General features: G+C 38.4%; 1 non-coding gene across 1 annotated transcript; it reads right to left on the bottom strand.

The window, feature by feature from the left end:
- Positions 1 to 685: 685 nt before the first annotated feature.
- LOC141645116 (small nucleolar RNA R71) lies at positions 686 to 792 on the bottom strand. The gene has a single exon (XR_012544706.1). It is a non-coding gene; the product is annotated as a small nucleolar RNA R71 (small nucleolar RNA).
- Positions 793 to 22806: the final 22014 nt, after the last annotated feature.

Here is a 22806-nt window from a genome sequence, read left to right as displayed (position 1 = left end):
ATTTTTAGTTGTTTTTATTTAGTCTTTCTTAGTTTAAGGGACATCCGTTCCTTAAACTTTTCTTATATTCTTTTTGTAGTTTCTTTTTATGCGCAGGTCACAGGGTGGTGAACTAGTACCATTCAATCCTGAGATTGATAAATCCTTGCGCGAGTTGAAACGATCACAAAGGGTATTACCGACAGAGGAAGAGCTGAGTACTCTGTCAAGTTACTACGAGAATGCTCTGTTCGAAGAAGATCCACCTACATCTCCTGCCTCTACTTCTTCAGCTGAGACAGTCACTTCTCCAGATATTCCAGTCATGGCTGAAGAAGCAACTATTGCTAGTCACTCAGAGCCGACAGCTGCGAATCTCTACAAAGGATTCGAACTACCTGGGGAGGCGAGAAGATTCGAGCCGAAGCCTTCCTATATTAATTTGGTTGAGAGAAACCAGTTCGGGGGAGCGCAAATGAAGATGCGACCAAGCATATGGAGATTTTTATCGATTATTGCCGATCTATACCCCCGCCGACCGGCGTGACTCGAGGACCGGATAAAGGAGACCATGTTCCTTTTCTCTCTTCGTGATCTTTGCGAGGGAGTGGTATAGAGATCGGATCGAGCCGCTCATGGGATCACCGATTGGAATTCCTTGGCCTTGGCATTCTACAAGAAATACTTCTCTGCCTCGAAGACGAATGCCATTAGAGCTCAGATCACGAGCTTTAAACAGGGACCTGATGAGAACTTTCATGAAGCATGGGTCCGTTTCAAGAAGCTGGTGCGAACCATACCGCACCATGGGTTCGAAAAATGGAGTCTTTGCAATCGGTTCTATAACGGGGTGTATGACGATCGAGGGCTATTTTGGATCTTTGCGCCCAATGGCCGATTTCTTTGAGAATATGGGAGAGACTAAGGGGTGGAAGATCATTAATGACTTAGCCACCCATAAAGCTGAATATGGGAACTCCAGAGGCAATCAAAGGAGAGCTGCTGAATCTTCCTCTGTTGCTGCACTAGAAGCTCTCACTGCAAGGTTTGACAAATACGAATTGGGAGGAGCTTCAAAAGAAGGGATGTATCATGTTAATGCTGTTTTAGACGGTCCTTTCGTCTGTAGAAGATGTGGAGCTGAGGGGCATGTCTCAGAAAATTGTCCTAGCCCCTTCGAGTCTTGTGCTGCCTTTCAACATTATAGGCAGACAAACACGTACTATGAGCCGAATGTCCACCCAAACTTGAGGTGGAGTAGCCAAAATGTCCTGAATCCGACTCAACCTCCACAACAGCAGCAGCAACAAACTTATGTGCCCCCTCACAAGCAACAACAATATCAAAAACCTCTCTATGTGCCGCAGCAGCAACAATCCCAAAATTCTGAGTTTGCTGAATTGAAGAATATGCTGCAAAAGGAGTCCCAAGCTAGAGAGGCCGGGATGAAATTGCTAGAAAGTCAAATTGCACAATTGGCTAGCAAGAACACCACTCGAGCTCCGGGACACTTACCGACTTAAACTGACCAAAAGGAGACCCTTAATGCTATCACTTTGAGGAGCGGGTCTACCCTGGAGGGGCCTGCTATGGTCGAAGACAATGCTGAAAAAGATGGGGCAAAGCCGAGTCAAAACAAAACTGGAATGAACAAAGGAAAGAAAAAGGCGTCTACCAGGTATATCAGTCGATCGACTGAAGTGCGAGTTACAGAAGCTTCTGGTCCTGTTCATCGACTGACCTCACTGGTCGATCGACTGAGATCGCTGCTGATAATGAGCCTTTTCGTCCTCCGATGCCCGATAACTTGAGGGATCACTTTTTTCGGGGTACGACAGTCCCGAAAGTATTAGGGCAAGACCCAAGTGCTGAAGGGTCAGTCCCGGTTCCGAAGTTCGACCCGATGTCGATCAATGGTTCATATTTGAGACGGTCTGAAGAGGAGTCGAGCTTCAACAAGGAGAAGGTGGTGGACTTTCAGCCTAAGTCCACGGATGCCGGCATGCGTGATTTAGAGGAGAGGACTAAGCTACTTCTTACAGCCCCATATCCGGAGAGACTAGTGCCGACGAAGGAACATGTATCTTTCAATAAATTTGAAAAAGTTATTCGTAGCTTGAATGTACAAGTGCCTTTCCTTGAGTTAGTTAATCAAGTGCCTTCTTACACTAAATTCATGAAACAACTCTTGTCGAAGAAAAAGTCACTTGAAACTGTGCATACTGTTATTTGTCTCATACTGCACCTCACAAACTAGAAGACCCGGGTAGTTTTTCTGTTCCTTGCAATATAGGTACCTTCTCAATTGAGAAGGCGTTATGTGACCTAGGAGCTAGTATAAGTGTAATGCCCTTGAGTCTTGATAGGAAGCTAAAATTGACTAGGTTTGCAGTCACAGACATGATAGTGCAGATGGCTGACCGATCTGCGGTCCAACCAATAGGAGTCTTAGAGGACATCCCCGTGCAAATAGGGAAGTTCTTCTTCCCTGTTGACTTCTTGGTACTCGATATGCCCGAAGATGCCCATATTCCCATTATTTTGGGTAGACCATTTCTGCACACTGCTGGTGCAGTCATAGATGTTGGTTCGGGAACCTTGACCTTTAAAGTAGGGAAGCACTCCATTGTTTTTGCCCAACCTGCTAAGAAGAAAGACCCCATGTGGCCTGTGACTTGCAATACGGTTTCTGAAAAGAAATCCTACTTTGTCCTTTCTGACATGCCTATCTCTACTCCTATTCCTGTCATAACCCCTCCGCCCCAGATTGGGAGCAAATTGGAGGAATATTTGTCTATTCCTGATATTGCAGGAGCTGGTTTGGGGAAGGAAGAGCCGCAAGTCGCTCCAACTGTGAAGGAGCCAATCATTTCACGAGGCGGTCTTGGCTGCCTTAGCTATGGCACTGATGAGGAAGTTGATGACGAGCCGGTCAAAGTAAGAGAGTTCGATTTGGATTCTGACGAGTCCGAAGAGATCATTGATTGGGGAGATGACGAAGCTGTTGATCCGTCAAGTTCAGCGGATGTTGAAGCTAAGAAGGGTGCAACTGAGAAGATAAGCACCGTTGAGGCTACCTCTAGTAGCCAGAAGCCGACGAAGTGGGCCATACCGTGGCCGTTTTTGATCAACTACTAGTTGATCACATGTTCTATCAAAAAGCCTTTATTTATTTGCTTTTGTTAAACACTTTTTTATTGCTTTTGTGTGCGCGAGACTTCGCATTTATTTTCGTTTCTTAGGATTTTTAAGTACTTTAGACTTTGGTTTGGGTTTTGCGCAATTTTGGGCGCGTATTATTGTGCAATTGCAGGTTTTTAGACCTCATTAGCTCAAGTTATTGAGCAATTACGAAGAAATCAGAAAGTTACAACAGCTTTCCCAGTCGATCGACTGCCTTCCATGGTCGATCGACTCAGTTGCGCATATCAGGAGTTTCTGTTCCTGTTCACTTTGGTCGATCGACTGCCATATATGGTCGATCGACCACTGCCGCTGCTGTACCTGTTCACGACCTTTCCCCTGTTGTGTTGGGTCGTTTTGCGGGATTAAGGGAGTTTTCTACTCTATTTTATTTCCCGACTCATTTCTGATTTCTTCCATTTTCGTAACTTTACACATAATTACCGCTTCTTTATTGATTTCTCGATTTTATGCGTGGTACTTTGTTTGTCTTTTCAGGTACTTATTAGTAACACTGCTGGCTACTGAAACCTCCTAGCTCACGCTGGTTTGGGGAGGTTTCCTTTCCTGCGCTTAAAGTCTTGTGAGTTCCTAAGTTCCACTTCATGTCATATTTACTTATTTTCTCGCAAATTCCCATTTCTCTCTTGTTTCATTATATGATTTTGCACAATGGGGACATTGTGCGATTTGGTTTGGGGAAGGGTTTTGCGTCGCATATCATTTGCTTGCATTCACGTTTACATTTTGTTTTGCATTGTTTATTTCATTTCTCATATATATAAAATATCAAAAAAAAAAAATTGAAAAATTTCGAAAATTTCAAAAATATTTGCACGTTTATTTTAACATATAGGTTGAGTCGGAACGGTAGTATTTCCATGATGACATTGCATTTGCCGCTGTTTATGCCTAAGCCTTGCTAGATTGACATGTTATTAGTAGAATCATATATGCATAGTCTACGAGTTTTCGTTAAATTTCTTGCTGAACTTGAGACTTGACTTAGAATTTTGGCAAACTACATCATATTTCTGAGATTTAGAGCCTATAACTGGTGACATCTATGACCAGTTCATCTAGGATGTGAGTAGTACTCCTTATGAGACATGTTATATCAATATGCATAAATATGAACTTGATCTTCTTAATACCTGTATGCATTCGGTTTGTGGTTTGTTGACGCATGTGGTAGAGGTTTCCCTTTTCTCATTTTACCCATAAGCTCCACACTGCCAAAAACAACCTTTTTGTCCCATTACTACATCCTACATTTAGCCTGCCCTTGTCAAGCTAGTAGTCTATGTTCTTGGGATTGTTACTTAGTTTTTGGTGGCATATGCTCTTTTGAGATGTTGTTGGGAAGATGAAAAGAAAGAGATAAAAAAAAAAAAATAAAAAAAAATGGAAAAAAATGATTCGAAAAAGAAAGGGAAAGGAGTTCTGTACTGTTCAAAGCAGTCGATCGACTGCCAATTCTGGTCGATCGACTGAGGTTCAAAAGAAAAGAAGAAATCAATTCGCATAAATTCAAAATCCTTATCTTATGGCGATTTTTGCTCCCATGTTGCATTAGTATCTTATGGGGAGTTAGTTGATTACTTTTTATACTGGAGACTGTGAGATTTGCGCTTGCTATAAGCACCGTTTCATTTGATTATGAGCAAGAAGTTGGATGTTGCCATATGGTTCCGTTTTGGTACTAGCTTGATCACCTGTACCTCCTCATTTCCATAAAATATTTTGCCTCTTCTTGCCCATTACCTCACATATCCCATATATACCTCGGCATGTGTCATGGTCATTTGTTGGTTGGAATGCATATGTACGGTTATAGAGATTACTTTCATATTATATTGCAGGCATGTTCTTATAGGTCGTAGTTAGGTGAGAGTCATTACAAAACTGAATTCTTTCTATCCTCTTATATATTCACCTGTGCTTGTGAGTGATATGAGCGACCCGTGAGAGTCCAATTTGATAAGTCTCTATGGTTGACGGTTCAGCAGTTTTTAACGACTACATAACTCGTTTGCATGATTCACATTACTAGTTGATTGTTAGTTATTACATTAAAATGGTTTAGGCTTTACAGTTTGCAATTCACTCTGAGATTGAACTCGTTCCAATAGGTCATTAGATCGAGTCTAGTTCTTGCTTGGGGACAAGCAAGGGTTTGGTTTGGGGAAGTTTGATGCGTGTCTTTTATATGATGTTTTACATCCTATTTTCCACGCATTTCAGAGCTCATTTGTGTAGTTTAAGCTACCATTTCCCCTATTTCCATCTACTTTCGTGTTTTTGTACATTATTGCAGAAATGTGAAGAATTCAACGGAAATTGAGCTAAATCCGTCCCCGAGTATCCTGCACTGCATTTGACGTGAAATATTCACTTAAGGAACGAGCTTGGTGCGCATTTCAAGCCCCAAAAGACAAGTCCACGAGATTATAGAAGTCAAGTACCAGCTATAGCAGTCGATCGACCAACCCTCGGGCTCCAGAAGCTACTGTACACTGCATCTCAGTCGATCGACCGCCATGCTCAGTCGATCGACCAAGCCGCTACTTCAGTCGAGAATTAATAGATCGAGAAACTTGAAGCCCAAAGCTATTTTAGGTTTAGGAATTATGTTACGTATATTTCCTATATAACGTAACCTAGTTTCCAGAGAAAAACATTCAGAAATTTACCTAGTTTTACATTCAGTTTTAGTTTATCAAATAATTAGGGTTTGGAATATTAGTTTGCATCGGATTTTCGTACTTCTAATCATTCCGTTACAATTCCTCTGCAAATTCGGTATTCCTTCTGTTCTATTTCAGTTCATCTTTATCGCATTGATAGTATAGAAATTGCTAGTTAGTTTCCAAAGCCAATATTATCGTTTTTGTTAATTGTTTGTTCTTTCGTTTTAAGCATGAATTCTTCTGTCTATTTCATTAATTTCATTATAGTTATCGTCCCTAGTATGAGTAGCTAATTTAGTCGTGCTAGGATGTAGGGGATCTATAGATTAGGCGGCGTAGAATAACACGGACTGAATCGCGTATCAGTCAATCGACTGACATACTTGGTCGATCGACTGACCACGTGGGATATATCTTCGTTTTAATTGTTTTAAATGTTATATTTGACGAATCGAATACATGCGACCAGTTGAATGCTTATTATATGACTGACCCGTTAGATCGAGAGATAGGGACAGTTGTTAGATCACCAATTAAAACGACTAAACTATGCTGAGATCGAAAGATAGGTAAAATTTAGTTTATTAGTCACTTTTCAGGACGAGAGTCAGTATTAGTGATATTAGGGACTTATAGCGAGATCGAAAGATTCTATCTGTTAAGAGTGGACCGAGAGGACCTCTTGTTTCCCGCCTCATGTGTTTGATTTAGACCGACTTAGTTTGCTGCCGCCGAAACTATAGTGAACCGACCATCCTAGTACCCTTTCTTTTATCTGTTTTATCTGTTTATTTAGTTTATTGTCTTTTATTGCTATTAGTATAGACCAAATCAAATCAACCCCCACTTTCGTTACTTTAGACTAAGTTAGACAATTAAAAATTACATTCGCCTCTTTGTGGTTCGACCCTGTTACCACTAGCCTAGGTTAGTCTTAATAGGAAATTATAAATCTTATTTTTGGTACTCACAACGACGGGTATCATGTAGTTACATGGGCGACTGTGCTATAATGATACTTAAGAGTCTTAGTATACGGGATAGCTCGAGAGGTGTTCTTTATGAGGCCTTCGAGTATAAAACAGCCAACTTAAACAGCCAACTTCTTGATGGAGTTGTCTAATGAGAAGTGTCGATCGGCGTACGAAGAACACATGATGTAGCGCCGGATAGGCCGGGTAGATTTGCTGGTGTTCCGAGAGTAGCGAGTGTTTGGACATTCTTAGATAGGGATTTGATCAGTCTCGTACTTCCTTTAGATATCACCAGCACTATGCTTGATGCTAGTGTGCACATTCGCGATCTTTATGGCCGGGTGTGCAAGGTGCCGTGACTTGTGGGCTATCAGGTCACTTGCAGTTCACTCCTTTATGCTATCAGATAAGTGAGTTGATTTATACTAAGGAGCCCGACCCTGCGAAGCCCTCTGGTGTGAGATGTAAACCATCTTAGGATTGACATGGTCTACGAGTATGGTGGATAATTGTATATGTCAGGTGAGATGTAAGTTGGGCATGTATAGTTATACACTACGGAGCCAGACTCATGTGTATATTGAATGCTTATGTGAAAAGTGATTTTAAAAAAATCAAATGGCTACCACAAGGTTTTATTTTATTATTGTTCTATTCACTCACATGATTAAACAAACTAGAATATGAGATTTATGTGTTATGTGTATTATGTGACTCTTGTTTACGCATCATTGATCTAGTTCGCATGCCTGCTTTTGAATTATTAGGGATGTTAATAGAACGGTTAGGTTGCTTGCGCTCAGCGTGTTGTTGATATATTTTTTCAGGAATCCAAGACGAGGATATGACCAAGGGGAGTGATTGAGAAGTTTAATTTGGAACCGTAGTGATCTTGTGAACTGAATAAATTTTAATTAACGTTGGACACAATTTCTAAGCTTTGTAATGAGACATAAGTCTTAAAATACTTTAATTTGTATTATGGATCCATAGCGATCCGGATTTCCTTATTTTATTCAATAATGTTTATTAGACTTAATTAATTTTCCGCCATTAGTTTAATTAAGTCTTGTGAAAATCCGGGTTGTTACAGTTGGTAACAGAGCGACCTTGTGACCGTAAAAGATAATTTAGTCTCAATTACCTAACGAAGGACGCCCCGGGAATATTCTGACTTATAGGATCAATAATTTGTTAATAACTAGAACAACGTAGATCACTAAATTGAGAGATCACTTAGAAACCATTAAGGATCATTCGAATAATAAATGGGGTAGAATAACTAAGTTGGGTAGAAGAATAAGGACTTACCTATTTCTAGTATTGTCATTATATGTATTATTGCATGCTATGTGTTAAATGTTATTTGCAATTAATTGTTTATATGCTTAACTCTAGTGTGACTTAGACATTGTATAACTCACGTGTTAGAAACATAGTATATCTTATGCACCTACCTTAGCTCCAAATACCTCAACCTATACCTTTACACTATTCGAGTATAACCTACTGTTAGGTTTATTTACCTCTTATTAGACTCCTCTAATAATGAACTAATTAACTTCTTAATTATTTGTTCTTTAGATCTAGTGCATGCATAACAAAATGAAAGATTTATAAGAAAAACAATGTCCCTTACATTGCTATATGGTTCGAAATATAGGGCACAAGTAAGGTCACCTTCCTTCACTTGTTCTTGAGCTTAATGTGATGGATGATCCTCCAAGATCCCAAGTATAGAAATCCTCCTTAGATTGCACCCAAGACTTACCCTTAAACTAGTATACTAATTAACTAGATTATTATACTAGTACCCTTAAAATGATTCTAATATTATTACTATTACTACACTAGTAATGTTATTGTGATATTAGAATGGATGAACAAATGCTTGTGAATCTCATAAAACTTGTTTAGAGAAAACTAGAGAGAAGGAGTATATTTTTGCATGTATGAGATGTGAATGAATTAGTAGTATCATAAGAGACCAAAATTCTCTATAAAGAGAAATGGAAAACCGGTGGGAGGGGTCAAGGAGAACAAAACAAAAGATGGAATATCCTTTCCCTTTTTCTCTTATCAATAACTTAGGTGTGTAAGGCTATATGAGGGTAGGTACAATTATTTATATTTTATCACATAATATAAAATAATCATAACCCATTTACACACCCTCCATTTCGGCCCATACACCATAAAATGGACTACCATTTTATTTTGTCAATTTGTCATTTGTCACACAATATGTTAGATGTAGTCTTTTACATGTTATTAATTAATTTAATGTATATTTATCACATAAATATCATTTTACAAATTAATTAAATTACATATAACAAATTGACTAGTGATACTTGATCATATAAATAAAATGGGTCATAAAATTATAATTCACAACATCTTGTAATTATAATTAACCATTCCTTCTAATCTCTATTGTTTCTCAAACAATAAGCAATTTTAGTAATATATCATATTTATCACCAAAATAAACCTTATTTAATCCCATTACAATAAGATATCAATATTCTCTCTCACAAGTATATTGTTCACTTTTAAGGAATTAATTACCTTGTATCGTCATACAATTAATCAATTTATCAATTAATTACCTTGTATCGTCATACTAGTATAAGAAATTCATTCTTATGTTATCATTACGAGATAATCACTTATACTATTCTAATCTTCTTAGGAGATCTTCGAGCATAGGCTACTTCATCATCCAAGCTTGATTCATCTTTAGATGAGCTTCGTCTTCTCATAATGCTTGAATAATTCTTCTATAATCTTGATCCATAATTGGGGGCTTGATCATAATATAGTCTTGTATACTTTCATCACAATTTTCTAAGCTTGACAAATAGTAAGTCTAATCGGAAGAGACTAAACAAACAATTACGCGCAACGAGTATATAAAAAGTAAAGCACTCTTGACATCATCAAAACATAAACATATATTCTATATGGTTCAACAAATTCCCTCTTTTTGATGATGGCAAGTCTCCTAAAATTGTGACTAGGTATAAAGTTCCCCCTCCATATAATACCGTCATCTTTATAGATAAAGATCAACGCAAGATCAAACAATTATATTCAATACCAAAGCTATAAGGACTTTAAGAGACAATCGGTCTTGACAAGGAGCAAGCTTAGGTAGATGCTTACCAGAGATGTTCTTTCCCCCTCTTGACATCATCGAAAAGACAAGAAGAAACATAAAATGACTAGAATAATATACGACGAGACAAGAGATAAGAACGATATAAGAAACAAATAGACCATATATAAACAAAAGCATCTAGAAATTAAAGTAGCACACAAACTAAAAGAAAAACATGTCTAAAGCCAAATGGGCCGAATAACAACATGTTTTAGAATTACTTGGGCCATAACCACAAGTAATGTGCCAAAATGGGCTGAATGAGATAGTTGTGCAAAATACACCATGAGAAAATCAAAAGAAGAGAAAGATAATAAGGAAAGTGCTAAAATAATCAAGAGGTAGGGCAAGGCTAAATTGGACGAGTCCTATACGGGTTAACATAGTCGGGACGCGTGCGATGTTCCAAGGCATCAAGACGATCAAAAGAGCTCCTCACGAGTGTAGTTTGAGCTTGAAGACTTCGCGCAAAGTTGAGGACTTTAAGAGACAAAGCATTTGTCGCTTCCAAAGTAAGAGCTTGATCGGCCGCCATTGCTTTCCTGTGCATAACCAACGCACCTCCTTGACTTGTGAGAAAAGAGAGACGATCTCCGTGTTAGAACACTTCCTCACAAATTACCTTCAACTCCCTCTCAAAACCCGAAAGCCTCTCATCAACCCCGTCCATCCAAGCATACACCCGAGCACTATCCAACCCGCCATCCGAGGACCGTGAAGGCCCAACCCGAGACATGGCCGTGGTCAATGCCATGGTGTGCTCCTCAAATTTTGCCTTTAAAGAGCCCATAAAACTTTCCAACTTAGCTTCCATAGCTACCAAGCCAACATCATTAGAACTTTTCTCGACATTCTTCGCAAATACCAATTCCGGTCCATCAAACCCAAGACCCATCAATTTGATTATCCGATCACACATAGAATCCTTTGCGCTAACACCGTAGCTTTCTCGCCCCACAACTTGCTTAATTTCCAACAATCTCGATATCCACATCCCATATGGAAGATCAAGAGTAGTACAAAATTTCTCTTTGGTGACGGTTAGACTCGTTTGAATGATACGGTTTAACACAAGACTAGCCAAGTTAACTTTCCGACCCTCCAACCAAGAATACACAATTATCGCTTCATAACTTGACACCTTATCCCGTCCACCCCTTCTCGGCACCACCGTGTTCCACAAAAAGTTTAAGAGAAACTTAATTTTTGCCGAGAGAGGACGGACTACAATATTTCTATATCCGACCCAACCTCCTCAAAATACTTCTTAAAGGCTAATTGTTTATCATCATCCACATTAGACCATTCTAAACTAGGATTCACATCGATTCCATCATGAGGAACCGAAAAAGTCGAACAGAAATCATCAATAGAAACCGTCACATCAACACCATTAACGATTGCATTTAACAACCCATTCTTAAATTTGACCGAGGCGAAAAATGAACAACCTCAACCGGGTATATAGGACCCGAAAACCGACTTATATTACCCCAACCTTGAAAATCAAGAAAGTCGACAAAAAACTTAAGAGAAGGAATTTGTGTCAACCAAGATTGAGGGTGATGTGAACATTATTTGCACACATTTAGTCCCCTAATTGAGCCTATTTTTCATACTATTATAACATTCCATAGCCATTTTATCCGTCAAATGCTTTCTATTTTGCTTTCCTAGTGCATTTCGTATGTTTTGTAGGAAAGAAGATAATAAGGCGGAAATTCCCATCTTTATTGCATATTTGGAAGCTTATTGATGATATTAGATGGACTAGTATGAAGAGTAAGCAAGAATGAGGGCCAAGTATGTAGGAATAAAGAGTATATAGAAGAATTATTGGGCTAAAAGCAAGGATGACGAGAAGGAAGGCATTGCATGAAGAAATTGCTCGAAAACAGAACCACGGGTTGCTCATTTGGCCCTGAAAGTATGCTAGATGGAACGGCATCAAAAAATCAAGTGATCTAGGCTTTTGAATCACTCCAATAGGAGTCCAGATGAGAAAATGACGTCCGTTTTACAATCCGAGCTCAAACAAAGAAGCTATCCGCCAATCCGCTCGTCCCCTGAGACAATCCGCTCGTCTTGCTCCCAATCCGCTCGTCTTCCCCTCAAGACGCTCGGATTCCTGAGACCCAATCCGCTCGTCTTTCCCACAAGACGCTCGGATTCTTAGACAGAAAGAAAAGATAAATACACAGCCCAGAATCCGAGCATCCCGAGACCAATCTGCTCGGATTCTCGTACAGCTCTTACGTTCTCTTCTTGCTCTATGAAGGATGCGCATATTTTTCAAAGACCGGAAAAAAGGAGACCGGAGTCTCTCTTGAGACCGGCGATTCCCTACCCAACAATTAGCATTGTTAAATTACTATTTTACCCTTGCTTAACCTAATGATGCTCTATTATATATACCCCATTTGTAATAATCAAACCATCAAGTTTTTCATTAGGTTAAATCAATCCTTCCTTAGATTAGATTAGGATTAGATTAGAATAGATTATCAATTAATCTTTCCACAAATTACACAATAATCTTTCCTTAATTATTGTTCAAGTTTATTATTGAGTAATTCAAGTTTATTATTGGGTAATTAGAAGATTATTGGGTTTATTGGGAGATTGACAACCTTCCATCAATCATCAAGTTCTTCTATTATTCTTTGCATTATTATTTTTGAATCTCCATAGGTATAATTCTCTTAATCCTTGTTTTAATTATTGTTAATCTTTCTTACTTGTTCATCATGTTTGGCTTTGTTAGTATGATTGACAACCTTATTAACATGTTAAACTTGATCATGAGTGAGTAGTTACTTAGCTAGGATTAATGGGTAATTAGGGGAAATAAACATGGGGAATGATTCATACTTAATCTAATATGCTTCCATAATTAATTTGCTTGCTTGTTGTGAGTTCAACTTATGCACATGTTATGTTTGATGAAATGCTAAACCTATGAATCCTTGCATTTACAACCATCCCTTATATTTTCAATGAGACTTGTAAGACATAAACCAACTCGAGTCTCATTAGACCATGCATATAGTTGGATAGGGAGGATTAAGTCGACTTGTAGGTGTTGTACAATCTAATCGATTCGGCTCCGGGACCCAAACCTTCCTAGGATTGTAAGATATAAACCAACTCGATCCATCACAATAATAATTGCTTGCATATAGTAGAAAACATTTTTGTATGATCAACTCCCATGAATCCCTTATGAACCCATGAAATCCTAGTGCTTTTAGTCATTTGTTTACATTTCCTAGTTCATTGTTTGCTTTACTTTGTTACTTTTACTAGTTTAGAATACAACTACAAACCCCATTAATTGTGACACTAGCACAAATTGAGATAGATAGACTTAGAACCCAAAGCACACCGTCCCATGGATCGACCTGGACTTACCGCTAACTAGTAGTTTGTTGAGAAATATAAATGTGTTTGATTGGGAGACCCGATGACATCACCCACATCAAAATGGCGCCGTTGCCGGAGATGGTGCTATGTGATTAAGTTCTTACTTGTTTGTCTATTTTGATTTTGCTTTAACCTTGAGGAACTTGTTCCTCAAGGATTGTTCTTACCGTTTTTATGTAGTTTCCATGCTTGTAGTTGTTTCCTTGTCTTAGCTATGATGGCTCAAGACTTGACACATGGAGTATGTGGTGGATCTTTTGAGTATGACTATGGGTATGGGGAGTTTAAGGAGCAAGTCAACACAAACCTACCTTACTACTCATACAATAAAAATCCTAACCACTACCCCAACTTTTCTTACCAAAGCTCCCACATCCAATGTCCACAACAACCACCCTCCCAAAACCCACTTTACAATCAATGCCAAATGTCATCCTACAACCAACACCCATACCCCCAATCTCCCATTGACCCACAACAAGAGAATGAGCATAATTTTGACATGCAAAGTGTGGTTCACCAAATGCTAAGAGACCAATAAAATCTCTTCATGAAAATGCTAGAAGAGAGCCAAGCTAGGGACAATGTTCTAAAAAACATTGTTACTAATGGTGAGAAGTTGGCAAATCAAATTGCCCAAATGGAAGCCACCCAAATGATCAATGAAGAAGAAGGGGAAGATAATGAGGGTGAAGAAGAATTTGGATGGCGTTATGAAACTACTCTTGTGAATCCCCCACCACTTCCTAAATTCATAAGTATTGAACATCCCATATTCCAACTTGTACCCAACTTTACAAACATTAATGAAGGATGTGAATATGAAGATATAACTTTTGAAGAAGGGGAGTGCTTGATTGATTATAGACCAAGAGTGGATGATGAATTGAAGCATGATGAAGTTGGAAAGGAGAGCAATGGTGAATATAAATTGGAGGCCAATTATGAGACAAGCACTTTGTCTAAATTGCCTCATGTATCTAGCTCCCACACTAGCCTTGCTTCTCCAATTTGGGATTCCTATGATGATGATGATGATGATGAGGAAGACCTCCCACCACAATTTCCCTCTATGACCCATGTAGAGAAAGTGTGTTCCCTTGACACTTATGGGAGTGAAGGTAAAACTTGGAAAGAAGAGGTTGATGAATTTGAACTTGCTATCTTTGGAGAATTGAGGGGCCAAGAGGAAAACTATGATGTTGGCATCTTTGATCATAGTTTGGAAGAAATTGAAGCTCTTTTCCTTGGAAATGGTTCAAGTTCTAAGGAGGGTCAAGAAGAAAGTGAAGAAAATGAAAGCATGAATGACCTCAATGGTGAGAAGTTGACTCCTCCACATCTTATCCTTCAACTATCCCCTCATCAAAGAAATGTGAACTCTCCTTCTACTATTTAAGGATTGATGAATCAATGCTCTATCATCATAGAATTTAAAAGAGATGGTAAAGAGTGGAAGCCTACGGATGAGAATGGATAATACTTCATACATTGTATTGACAAGAATCATGTGCTTGTTAGTTTGAAGCATTGTAAAAAGCCAAGTGCCAAGGGCAAAATAAATGGGAGAGTGTTTGGCAAGTTCTATTCCAAGCCAAGATGGCTAAACTACGTTTTGACATCGCCAATCTCCTATTTGTGCTTACATGAAGCCCATTCAAAAGCCTTTGACCAGTTGTTGAGAGCATTAAGCAACATGGACAACATCAATAATCACGGTAACAAGGAATAAGTTTGGTGGAGTCCTCCCTCAAACCACCATTTGTAAGATATCCTTTCCTTTGACTTTGCATTACATTTACACTTGCATTTAGTTATATACATATACATTTAGCTTGCATTTGTATTATATTTCATATTGCATTTGCATTAGTTACTTCATATAGTATAGTTGCATTATATTATATCTCATATGATTCATATAGATAGTTGCATATAGATTAGAATTCATGCATAGTCACTAATGACCAATCCTATTCTTTTCTACACTAGAAATGGTGTTTAAATCGGTTTGGGGAGGTTTGATCATAAGTGACCATAGCTTACTAGAAATCATGCATCATTTAGTGTAATGTAGATTGCATTCATTTGTTATATATGTCATATAGAATTGCATTTAGTTAGAGCATGCATTCATATCATTGCATTTAATTAAAAAAATCCAAAAACATGTTTTTCTTTTTCATTCCTACTCCTACATGTACATTGAGGACAATGTCCAAAATAAAGTGGGAGATGGGAATTTATATTCCAAAAATGCATAAAAATTGAAAAATTTTGAAAAATCACAAAAATATGTCCTTTAATTTCATAAAATCAAAAATCATAAAAATTTGAAAAATCCAAAAATCCAAAAACATGTTCATTTCCTTTTTAGTGTAGTCTTGTATATATTGTTTTGTATATATTATGTTTGTTCATCCTTTCTCACATTGATCGACTATGCCATATCCGAGACATGAGGATATTGAAGACCGCAGGGTATGATCTTTCCAATCTCCTTTTTCCTCTTTATGTTAATGACTATGTGGCTTTATTTTGATTGATGCGGTATAAGCAATGTGAATTTAGGATTGCATTTAGATTATTTGGCATACTAGTTGGTAGAATCATATGCATTAGGTTGTATATATGTTAGTTGCATCATGGCATGTAGTTTGCACGTTAGAAAAATTTTGTGAAACCGTCTACTTGGGAAACTTGACAAGTGTATATAAGGCCCTTGTAGATACTTTTTCTTCTTAGGACTTTGCTTGTTAGAATACTTGTAAAACATCCTAGGATGTGTCATGCTAGTATCCTTTGACCCATGGATTAAGGCTTAGTCAAGAGTACCTTGTGGTGTGATAACTCCTTGGCTACCGTTTATTCCAAGGTGACCCTTGAAACCGTGCAACCATCATTCATCCATGTTCTACCATACATTTTGTCTTCAAAGGGAATGGGCACAAATATTGTTCAAATTTGAGTTCAAGAAATGAAAAGAAATTGAAAAAGTTTGCAAATTGCATCAAAAGAAAAGAGGAGCAAAAATAGACTCCTAAAGCTTCAAATATAAGGCACCCTCACTAATTGGGGTGACTTTGAAAATTTTCAAAGGAAAATGCAAAAGTTGAAAGTTTTCAAGTATTGAAATGCCAATCATCAAAAGAAATGGCAAAAAGAAAGTGTTCTCAAATGTTATATGCCACAAGAAATTGGGGAAAAAAACAACAACAAAAGCAAACTCCCAAATGAAACTCAAATACTATCTCTCTTTATCCATCGTATCCATTTTTGTGCATGGTAGAGAGGGGACGACCCTTCTTCTTGTCTAGGCAAGAAGGGGAATTCCGTGATCCTCCAGTGTTTCTAACACCATAGGGAGTTTATTCTTGACGAAAGCATTTAACGATTGAGGACAAAGGTACCCTAGCTTGACACAACTTGGAGGTGATTTATTGGTATCCTTCTAGGCTTAGTAGTTTGAAGAAATTGCATCTATAAAGGAGTGTGTTCCCTTGAATTGCTTCCCTTTTAGATAATTTCCGCCACTTAGATGAGGAAAGTGGCTATACTTTTGTAGACGCATCCATTACTTGATTTTGTGTGCTTTATTGATTGGACGTGTCGCCATTTTGGCAAGACCCACCTTGCCTTGCAAGAAGGCATCCTACCTCATGGTTGTCTTGTTGTGAGTTGAAAGGGCGGAGTGAGACCCGCTAATTGTCTCACATCGGCTATATTAGTAGGTTAGTTTAAATAAAGGTCTAGTTTTTGTCACCTCTTTACTCGGGACGAGTAAAGGTTCGGTTTGGCGATATTTGATGTGAACATTATTTGCACACATTTAGTCCCCTAATTGAGCCTATTTGGCATACTATTATAACATTCCATAGCCATTTTATCCGTCAAATGCTTTCTATTTTGCTTTCCTAGTGCATTTCGTATGTTTTGTAGGAAAGAAGATAATAAGGCGGAAATTCCCGTCTTTATTGCATATTTGGAAGCTTATTGATGATATTAGATGGATTAGTATGAAGAGGAGGCAAGAATGATGGCCAAGTATGTAAGAATAAAGAGTATTTAGAAGAATCATAGGGCTAAAAGCAAGGATGACGAGAAGGAAGGCATTGCATGAAGAAATTGCTCGAAAACCGAACCAAGGGTTGCTCCTTTGGCCCTGAAAGTATGCTATATGGAACGGTATCGAAAAATCAAGTGATCTAGGCTTTTGAATCACTCCAATAGGAGTTCGGATGAGAAAATGACGTCCGTTTTACAATCCGAGCTCAAACAAAGAAGCTAAGCTGTCCGCCAATCAGCTCGTCTTCCCCACAAGACGCTCAGATTGTTAGACAGAAAGAAAACATAAATACACAGCCCAGAATCCGAGCGTCCCGAGACCAATCCGCTCGGATTCTCTTACAGCTCTTACGTTCTCTTCTTGCTCTATGAAGGATGCGCATATTTTTCAAAGACCGGCAAAAAGGAGACCGGAGTCTCTCTTGAGACCGGCGATTCCCTACCCCACAATTAGCATTGTTAAATTACTATTTTACCCTTGCTTAACCTAATGATGCTCTATTATATATACCCCATTTGTAATAATCAAACCATCAAGTTTTTCATTAGGTTAAATCAATCCTTCCTTAGATTAGATTAGGAGTAGATTAGAATAGATTATCATTTAATCTTTCCACAAATTACACATTAATCTTTCCTTAATTATTGTTCAAGTTTATTATTGAGTAATTCAAGTTTATTATTGGGTAATTAGAAGATTATTGGGTTTATTGGGAGATTGACAACCTTCCATCAATCATCAAGTTCTTCTATTATTCTTTGCATTATTATTTTGGAATCTCCATAGGTATAATTCTCTTAATCCTTGTTTTAATTATTGTTAATCTTTCTTACTTGTTCATCATGTTTGGCTTTGTTAGTATGATTGACAACCTTATTAACATGTTAAACTTGATCATGAGTGAGTAGTTACTTAGTTAGGATTAATGGGTAATTAGGAGAAATAAACATGGGGAATGATTCATGCTTAATCTAATATGCTTCCATAATTAATTTTCTTGCTTGTTGTGATTTCAACTTATGTGTGGGATTTATCTGTATGCATCCCTTTAATTTAAGGATTATAACGAATCATAAAGTGATGAATACTAGTCATAAAATTAAATTGCATAAAAAAACATAAAGGATTAAGAAATTACCTTCGGTCCTAGCAAAAACGGCCTAAGAACAATATTAAAGTTGATATTCACCTATCAGTTGCACCCAAGACGATATGAGAAATGCCCTTTGATTATGCTAGAATCGATCCAAAAATTAACGATTAATTTTTAGGTTTTTTTTGTGTTTTTCGTAGAGATGAGAGACAAGAGTGAAATAGAAAAAAATTAGGTTAAAAATTTTACTCCTATCTCTCCCTTTAACCGTGTATGAGAGAGAGAGATTAGGGTAGAATTTTTTTACTAATTACTCGGCCCATAATCCGAAATTAGGAGAGTTATTTCTCTTATTTTCGGTTATTCCAAAAATGTATAAAATGTGTAAATTGTCATCTAGTGAGGATCGAACCCATGACCTCTTGGTTTGAGTACCCTCACTATTACCACTATGACACATTCATCTTGTTGATATTAAATATAACCGATTACATTTAATTACGAATTAAAATATTAATTCGTCCAAGCTAACATTACATACATTTAATTAAATATAACTTATTATATTCAATTTACGAATTGACAGTTAATTCGTCTCAACTAATATTATTTAATCTTCATTAAATAATTATCTCATCAACACATTGACTACCTGTTTAGTCATATAAGGCATCAATGTGATTATATTTCTATAACCACATCTCTCAAACACATCCTATAGGTGTGACCTTTAGGGACCAGTTGATCACCGCCATCTGTATGATAATAACGTCAAACTTTCTAGCAAGCCAACCGTTATTAGCTAATCTTTAATCAACTGATTAAAATACGAAGTATACCCTTGTGAACCTGTAAGAGATTTACAATTGTTATCACACTAATTTGTGGAGGACACAAGCTCCAACAAACTCCCACTTGTCCTCACAAGTGTATGTGCGATAACCGATTCTCATATCCTAAAATTTCTCCCACTCAATGTAAAACAATTTGCAAATCCGTATTCACAAAGGTCGTATTTTACAAGCGATCATCATCAAGAGTGGTTTACCCGACTATAGAGTAACTTAACTGATAAACGAATCAGCATTCGAGCATGGCCATGCATTTCAGTTACAATTCCTCGAGTGGCCCTGAGAAATAACTATACCTGATAAGGGTTGAATATTTTTCTCAACTCGAATCCTGGAGATGTAAGCACAGTATGAAATGACCCAGAAAAAATCTACTTAGCCTCTAGTTACGGCAGACCGTGAGAAAGAAACCAAAGTCACCCAAAAACTGTCCTAATCTCAAGAGACCGTCGATAGTCAAAAGAATCGACTCTAGGAACACAATGGATGTCTTATCCACGACCTGGCACCGAATGTTTTAAACATTTAGGACTCCATTACGTTGTCACAAAAATTTGTCCTACGAGGTATCGTTATAATCTCGCATTTGTGATCGATCAGTCAACAGTTTGACTTATGGCTCGTTGAACCCACCATCAATCGACTGCACAATATAATAGCCGGAGTTATCAGCTCACATGGGCGATTACGGACCAAACAAATATAATGTAATTTAGTTCACTTTGTGGCGTTCAATGTTGTCAGTACAATCCACATGAAAAACAACATATTATAATAAAACGATGAAGTTATAAATAGTATATGAAAAAGATAATGTATCAAATCCATAGTCAAGTACTACAACTCAGGAACACGTTTAAATCCCATGGAAATAACGTGCCCTACATGCTTATCATATGTCAACGGTTTAGTGAGAGGATCCGCGATGTTTTCATCCGTCGCAATCTTATATATCTCTATCTTCTCTTGCTCCACGTAATCACGGATCAGGTGAGCTTTCCGATGTACATGTCTAGATTTGTTGCTAGACTTTGGCTCCTTAGCCTGGAAGATGGCACCTCTATTGTCACAATATATGGTGATCGGGTCATTCGAACTAGGAACTACCGTAAGTCCTTGTAAGAATTGACGCATCCATATCGCTTCCTTTGCTGCCTCCGAAGCGGCATAATACTTGGATTCAGTAGTAGAATCTGCTACAACACTATGTTTGGAACTCTTCCAGCTGACCGCAGCACCATTAAGAATGAAGACGAACCTGGACTGAGATTTTGAGTCATCTCGATCCGTTTGGAAGCTAGCATCTGCGTAACCGATTGCGCATAGCTTAGTATCGCCTCCATAAGTCAATACCCAATCCTTAGTCCTGCGTAGGTACTTGAGGATGTTTTTAATAGCTATCTAGTGTGTTTCACCTGGAGTCTTTTGGTACCGACTCGTCATACTCAATGTATATGCCACGTTTGGACGTGTGCATATCATGGCATACATGATCGATCCTATTGCAGATGCATAAGGAACACGACTCATGCGCTCAATCCCTTCAGGCGTCGTGGGTGACTGAGACTTGCTCAACTGCATCCCAGTTGTCATTGGAAGGTTCCCTTTCTTGGAGTTGGTCATGCTGAACTTCTCAAGAATCTTATCCAAATAAGACTCATGACTAAGTGATAACCTCCGTCGTGATCTATCTCGGTAGATACGGATTCCCAAAATGCGTTGTGCCTCACCCAGATCTTTCATCTGGAAATGGTTCTTCAACCATTCTTTAACCGAAGATTGGAGAGGAATATCATTCCCAATCAAGAGTATGTCATCGACATACAATATCAAAAATACAATCTTGCTCCCACTCGACTTGATATATAAGCATGGTTCTTCGACCGATCGAGTGAAACCATACTCTTTTATCACCTGGTCGAAACGATGATTCCAACTCCGAGAAGCTTGCTTAAATCCATAAATGGAACGCTTAAGCTTGCATACTTTCTTAGGATGTTCAGGATCTATGAAACCTTCGGGTTGCACCATGTACAACTCTTCCTCCAAATAACCGTTTAAGAAGGCGGTTTTCACATTCATTTGCCAAATTTCATAATCATGAAAAGCGGCAATCGCTAAGATTATCCGAATGGAACGTAGCATGACTACAGGTGCAAAAATCTCATCATAATGCAATCCGTACAATTGAGTGAAACCTTTTGCCACTAGTCGTGCCTTATAGGTATCTGGTTGCGCGTCTACAGAACGCTTTATTTTGTAAAGCCACTTGCACTGTAGAGGTTTTACCTTATTAGGTAAATCAACTAGATCCCATACGTCATTCTCATACATGAAGTCCATCTCGGATTGCATGGCTTCGAGCCATAGCTTTGAGTCGGAACAGGCCATAGCACCTTTATAGTAGCGGGTTCATTACTCTCTAGGAGTATAACGTCATTCTCCACGACCATACCAATATATCTGTCCGGAGGATTAGAGACTCTACCCGACCTCCTAGGTTCCTCAGGAACATGAACCGTGTCATCAGTTGGAGGAACAACTTCCTCCATCCGTTCCTCGGTTGTTGGTTCTGGAATCTCCGACAGCTCGAAGGTTCTATTACTCGTCTTGTTCTCGAGAAATTCTTTCTCTAAGAATGTCGCACTAGCCGCAACAAAAACTCGATGTTCGGTAGGCGAATAGAAGTAATGACCAAATGTTCCTTTTGGATAACCTATAAAGTATGTCTTGACCGATCGCGGGCCGAGCTTATCCTCGTGTCTCCACTTGATATAAGCCTCGCAGCCTCAAACCCGAATAAAGGACAAGTTAGGGACCGTTCCCTTCCGCATTTCATATGGAGTCTTGTCGACAGCTTTAGTCGGACTTCGGTTAAGTATAAGAGCAGCTGACAAAAGAGCAAAACCCCATAATGAATCAGGCACTACGGTGTGACTCATCATGGATCGAACCATATCAAGTAAGGTTCGATTTCTCCGTTCGGACACACCATTCAATTGAGGTGTTCCAGGTGGAGTTAACTGCGAAATGATTCCACAGTCTTTCAGGTGTTGATCAAACTCATTTGAAAGATATTCGCCACCCCGATCTGAACGGAGTGCTTTACCCTTTCTACCCAGTTGGTTCTGTACCCTGTTATGGTATTCCTTGAATTTCTCAAAGGACTCACTTTTATGCTTCATTAAGTAGACATATCCGTATCTACTTAAATCGTCCGTGAAAGTGATAAAATATCTATAGCCATCTCTAGCGGTAATTGACATAGGTCCACAAACATCAGTATGTATGAGTCCTAATAGGTCACTAGCGCGCATTCCAACACCTTTGAAGGAAATTCGAGTCATCTTGCCAATGAGACATGATTCACACGTGCCATATGTA

Source organism: Silene latifolia, chromosome 2, assembly GCF_048544455.1.
Source record: "Silene latifolia isolate original U9 population chromosome 2, ASM4854445v1, whole genome shotgun sequence".
Taxonomy (NCBI): Eukaryota; Viridiplantae; Streptophyta; class Magnoliopsida; order Caryophyllales; family Caryophyllaceae; genus Silene; species Silene latifolia.
The sequence above is the reverse complement of the archived record's forward strand: the minus strand, read 5'-3'. Positions and strand labels throughout refer to the sequence as shown.